The 6,000-nt window shown below is 43.1% G+C and overlaps 1 pseudogene; it reads left to right on the top strand.

Moving 5' to 3' along the window:
• The first annotated feature begins 3,001 nt into the window (after positions 1-3,001).
• LOC136793559 (peptidyl-prolyl cis-trans isomerase G-like) overlaps positions 3,002-6,000 on the top strand; it is a 33,950-nt pseudogene continuing 30,951 nt past the window's right edge.

The following is a 6,000-nucleotide window of genomic DNA, read 5'->3' as shown; positions in this document are numbered from 1 at the left end:
GCTTGTTATTGAGACCAGGATAAGACCTGGGGTTGTTGCCCAAAGAAGTTCAGTGGCAGTGGCCTTGGAAAGACCCCTAGAGTGACCAAATAGCCTGGCTTTCCCACAGTCTTGTCTGGGCCCAGCAAGAACAATAGGGTCTAAGTTGCACACTTATGTGTTTAATGCAGGAAGGCAAAGTGTTTGTCAGCAAGGACAACAGGAGAGGAGACTAGTGTCTCTCAAGAGAGGAATATATAGATATGATATAGATATAGATATGTAGATATAGTTATAGATATAGGTACAGTTATATAGATGTGGTATCCTAAGCCAGAAATATTTCTATATTATATTATTTAAAACAATGAAGGAGAAAGGATATATATCTGTATCTATATATCTATCCTATATATTCCTCTCTATATCTATCTATATAGCTAGTTATATATAATATATAGTTATATGATATATAATATTATCTAGTATAGCTATATAACATAGATAATAATTAATAATTACAACCAATAATTACTAAATATGTAGTTATTAATATATTATCTCTATAACAATATCTACCTATTTATCTATCTACATTTATTTCTAGTTTTGTTCTGAAGCTATCTGAAATCTAGTAGAACTCTGCAAGAAAAGAAAATATTCTAAGAAAGATTCCATCAAGGAAAAGCAAAGTTACTTTGACCAGATGTGGCAGTGGCCCTTTCAAACTTCCAGAGAGAGGACAGGAATAGCTTGCTGTAACTGATGATACTAATCCCAGACATTGGAGTGAATGGAAACCCTTGGAGGGCTTTGCTGACCACTCCTGATCTGCACCAGCACCAGCGAGGGGCAGGTGAAGCCTGAAGAGGAGTGTGTTTGTGTGTTCCAGCCAGAATACAGTTCAGCTAGGATTGCCTGCTAGGCTGAGATGGAGACACAGTTTCAGGTAACATCACAATTTATATCACAGCAGATACACAACCCAAGTCCGCTCTTTCCCTGTGTAGAAGATATCTAGTTCTTTTCTGCCTCCTTCAGACAAACAATATCAGCAGTTTCATCTCTTGCTACCTGAGAAGCAAGCTTGATATAGTAAAAGACATGCCACTTTCCTGGCTGCTATTCAACTGTGACTCAGGAGAATTAACTTCCATCCCATTTGAATGTGTGAAGTGCTCCCATCCAGCCAGTACTTAGTAAATTTGTATTGGTTATTCTTGAGGCAAAGGACATTTTCACCTTCTAGGTAGGCCATATGGTATCTTTCAAAGTCATCATGATGTAGAGGAATAAACATAGACTTCAGAGTAAGTCAGAGTTGGGTTCAAACGTCTGTTATGTCTTTTATTAACTGCATATTCTTTAGCAAGTTTTTTTGCCTTATGTATAAAATGAGGTTAATAATGCCTACTACCTACTCAGGGCTATTATATAGCTTAAGCAAGTTCTTATATATAAAATGCCTACAACATCTAGGCATTAAATAAATGGTGGTTAAAACAATTTAAAATTTGGTTTTGTCTATTCTATTAACTTTATTTTTATACCTATATATCATTTTATTTATTAAAAAACCCTACATATAGCCATCTCTCATGCCTTTTGCCCAGGTTATGTTCTTAAGGAATAGCATGACAAGATAATTTAAAAAGCAAAGGATGGTTTTTCTTTTCTTGGAGAGCACACATACACTTGCGCACACACGCAGAGGCAGGTGGGTAATTTCCAAAGTTCCTCAAGCTTTGGGTCGTCATCATAATTAAAAAGGGGATGTGACCAAAGTGAGGAAACAATGCACAGCACATCGTGAGAGATGTATTCCTCCGTGATCTGTAACAGATGCTTTCTGAAGAGCGTGGCAGAAGCCAGGTGCAGGCCCAGCTGCCTGCTGGTCAGGATGACCAAATTCTGTGTTCATGTGTTAGAAGAAAACTAAAAACCAGAACCCAGCAATCACTTGCTCTGAGCCAACTTTGTGGTAGCTGCTAATGAACATTTGATAATTATTAGTTTCATTCCACCCTGGAATCTCTGACAGGAAAACTGTTGGCAGAGCTGTAAATAATAACTAAAAAAGACTGCATCTCTAGAGAGAATAACCAGGCCACTGAAGGGGTCTCTTCTCTCTGTCCTTCTAATTGCCCTTGTATTTTAGATATGACAGAGTCCCGTGCAATGAGTCTTTTCTGTTCACCCTCATTCTTGGGTGTGCAGTAAATCAAACTCCGTCTTCTCATTTCTTTCTTCTGCTGGGTGACTTTTTTGCATCTTGTATAGCTCAAAGACCACGCAGTCCTGGAGAGCCAGTACCAAGTCGGTGGTCAGGAAGAGGAGTACAGACAATGTGGGCAAGAGGGTGGAAACCCCAGGCGGTTGAAAGGCTGTGGTCAGACCACTGTCCTCAGATAGGAGAAGGCCCCCAGAGAAATTGTTGGAAAATAAATGATTCCAAGTGCTAGAAGAGGACAAGGGAAGCCTTTTTATCACAGAAAGCATCAATCTTATAGACATAAAGGAATTAAAAAAGAAAAAAGGCCACAAAGAAGAAAGTTGACTTTAACTCTTTTTAAAAATTAAAAATAAGGAACGCAAAACACTGGCCTTAAAAAGTCTGGCATCATTTATGGCTGGTTAAGGGCGTGGACATGAGAGAAAGGATATGTTGACAGAAATGTTACAGATTATGAAAGATGAGCTTGGTTCGGGAACACACTGGGCAATCCTTCGAGTCCCAAATGCATCTTTACTTTTGGGATCTTGAAGAAGGCTAGAGCGCAGTGCCTGTGTGAATCTTTATAAGGTTGGTGTTTCCAAAGCAGGGCAGGTGGAAGAGGAGCCCCAGCTCAGACAGACGCCTGGGGAGCCTGCAGTCAACCGGTCCAGCAGGAAAAGAGCCCCGACCGGAGGCTGAGATGGAACGAATACAACCTGCCTGCGCAGCGTAAGAGTTGAAACGAACTGGGACGAAGGGAGCTCGGGAGCAAGGAGGACGCTCCTGGCCACGCCCCTCCCCGTGCGCATGCGCACTCACATCCACGCCTCTCCCTCGGGCCTTGGGAACAGCAGTCGGGTCTCCGCCCAGCTTTATCCCTGTTTACCTCTTTCCCCAAGAGAGGCCCGAAACTCAGCGATCGTTCCTCATCCCCTGGACACTTCATGCACATTAAGTCCAGTACGTCACATTTTCTGACCCCGTCTCCCACCTTTCCTTTTCCCCTGAAGCTCTTCCTCTGTGCTCCCTGGAATTCAGTCAGTTGGCAGCAATATCCCTCTATTTGATCCTCCGCTTCTTTTCTGAATGCTCCTTACTTCGTGCTGACACTTGCTCTTCCGAGTACATTGCTTCTCCTGTGGCTCTATGTGGTAGTGGCTCCCCGGCTCCAAATCAACTGATCCTTTCCCCCTTTCACTGACTCTCAAACCCCTCATGTCCTCTTTTCCCAGCTTAAGTCCGTGGTGGGTCATTACAATTACTCCCAAATTTAAATCTGGACTTCTCTCCTGAGCTCCAGTCACATATCCACTTGGCTATTTGACATCTCCACTTAGATGTTTAATGGGCTTCTCAATCTCTAACTGGTCCAAAATCAAGCTCAAAATCTTCCCATCTGCTCCTCCTGCAGTCTCCTCTGTTTTAATAAATAGTGACCCTTTCTTCTAATTGCTCAGGTCAAGACACTTGTCATCTTTAGGTCCTTCTCCTCCCACCTTTAGTGAGATATAATTGACATGTAACAGTGTGTAAGTTAAAGGTGTACAACGTGATGATTTGATAAATGTATATTTTAGGAAATGATTACACATCCATCACCTTACATAGTTACCTTTTTCTTCTGTGGTGAGAACTTTTAAGTTCTACTCTCAGCAACTTTCAAGTATATAATATGGTATTATTAACAGAGTCACCATGCTGTACATTAGCACAACCAGAACTTACTCATTCTATAACTGGAAGTTTGTACCCTTTGACCACCTTCTCCCATTTCCCCCACTCTTCCGCCTGGGCAACCACCTATGTACTCTCCGTTTCTATGAGTTTGATTTTTCTTTCAGATTCCACATATAAGGGAGATCATACAGTATTTGTCTTCGTCTGTCCTGTTTCACTTAGCATAATGCCCTCAAGTTCCACCCATGTTGTTGCAAATGGCAGGATTTCCTTCTTTCTCATGGCTGACTAATATTCCATTACGTCTGAAAATATACCAAATTCTCTTTAACCATTCATTTATTGGTGGACATTTAGATTGTTTCCATGTCTTGGCGATTGTAAATAATGCTGCAACAAACACAGGGATACGGATATCCTTTCAAGATAGTGATTTCATTTCCCTCGGATATCTACCTAGAAGTGGAATAGCTGGATCACATGGTAGTTCTATTTTTAATTTCTTGAAGAATTTCCATACTGTTTTCTAGAGTGGCTGCACCAATTTACGTTCCCACCAAGTGCACAAGTTTCCCTTTTCTTCACATCCTTGCCAACACTTGTTACTTCTTGACTTTTTGATGATAGCCATTCTGACAGGTGTGTGGTGATAGGTAATTGTGGTTTTGATTTGCATTTCCCGGATGATTAGTGATATCGAGCACCTTGTCATGTACCTGTTGGTCTTTTGTACATCCTCTTTGGAAAAATATCTATTGAGGTTCTTTGGGTTCTTTCTTTCTCTCGTATCTCATAATCTGTCAACAAATCCTGTTGGCTCTACCTTAAAAATACATCCTGGATTTGACCACTTCTCACCATCTCCACCATCACAGACTGGTTCAGGCCACCGTCATTTTTTGCCTAGATTCTGCCATAGCCTCCTAATTATTCTCACTTGCTCTCCTTCAGCCCATTCCCCACACTGCAGCCAGCGTGACCCTGCTAAAACTAAGACATGCTGGGCCACCCCTCAGCTCAGAACCCTACTATGACTTCCCACATGGTGCAGAGCAAAGCCAGGGCCTTACTAGGTGCTGCAAGACATACCCGGTCTCTTCCCAGCCTGCCCCACTCGACCTCATCTCCTGCTTTTCCCTCCTGCATCGGCTTCTACCTTCTGCCACTGTGGCCTGCCCCCCCACTCTTCCTCAGGCTCCAGGAGTGAGCTTCTACCTCAGGCTTCTGTACTTGCCTTTTCTCCCTGGCTAAGTTCAGACCTTCTCAAAGAGCCCCTGCCCTGGCTGGTCCATTAAACCCCACTCCAGACTCCTTCTATTCCCCTCCCTGCTTCATTTTTTCTTCATCACTGCCTAACTTACTGAAGTTTTACAAATTGTGTCTTTGCTTTATTTTATCCTATTGATTGTCTCTTTCAAGAAGGCAAGAGATTTTTGTCTCTTTTCTTCACTACTGAGTCCCCCGTTGCCCCAAACAGTGCCTGGCACACAGTTGTTTAATAAATGGGTGAATACCCCAGGCTTTGGGAGTGGGTCATTGGTGAGAGCACAGAAGAGGAAGGTGGAATTGCACTGCAGATGTGATGGAACTGGGCTTTGGAGGAAAAGAAGACATGGGGGGGAACCAAGAAAACAAGCTCCTAGAGATGAAGGCCTGCATTATGGTCCCCAAGGTTTCCTCAGCATCTGGCACACGGCCAGGCCCCAGCAGCCACTTGGAAATATTGTTGCAATGAACACACTATCTTTAGATTGGAGAAGTCTGAAAAAGGAATGGGGCAAAACCAACCAGAGTTGTTGATTTCAGAATCTTCCTATAACCTCAGGTTACCCAGGAATCTGTCACTTGGGTGTCCCCTTGCTAGGCCACTTTTTTCTTTACTGTTTAAATGAAAACACCTCAAGTCTTGGGGCCACAAGCTATGGGAAGTCCAGTGACTGCCCCAGAGGATCTCTGCAAATCCCTGGGCCTCTGCTGAGTCGCCTCTCTCACTAACCTCCCAGGCCTGCCATCGCTTCACCTGATATGTGGGCTGCTCCCCTCTTGGGCTACTCCCCTCTCTCGTCCCATGGAGACCACCCCTGTGAGCCCTGGTAATACAGAGTAGTGACTGCAGCAGGCTCATTCTA

Source organism: Kogia breviceps, chromosome 1, assembly GCF_026419965.1.
Source record: "Kogia breviceps isolate mKogBre1 chromosome 1, mKogBre1 haplotype 1, whole genome shotgun sequence".
Lineage (NCBI taxonomy): Eukaryota > Metazoa > Chordata > Mammalia > Artiodactyla > Physeteridae > Kogia > Kogia breviceps.
Note: the sequence above shows the minus strand (reverse complement) of the source record. Positions and strands in the feature narration are given on the sequence as shown.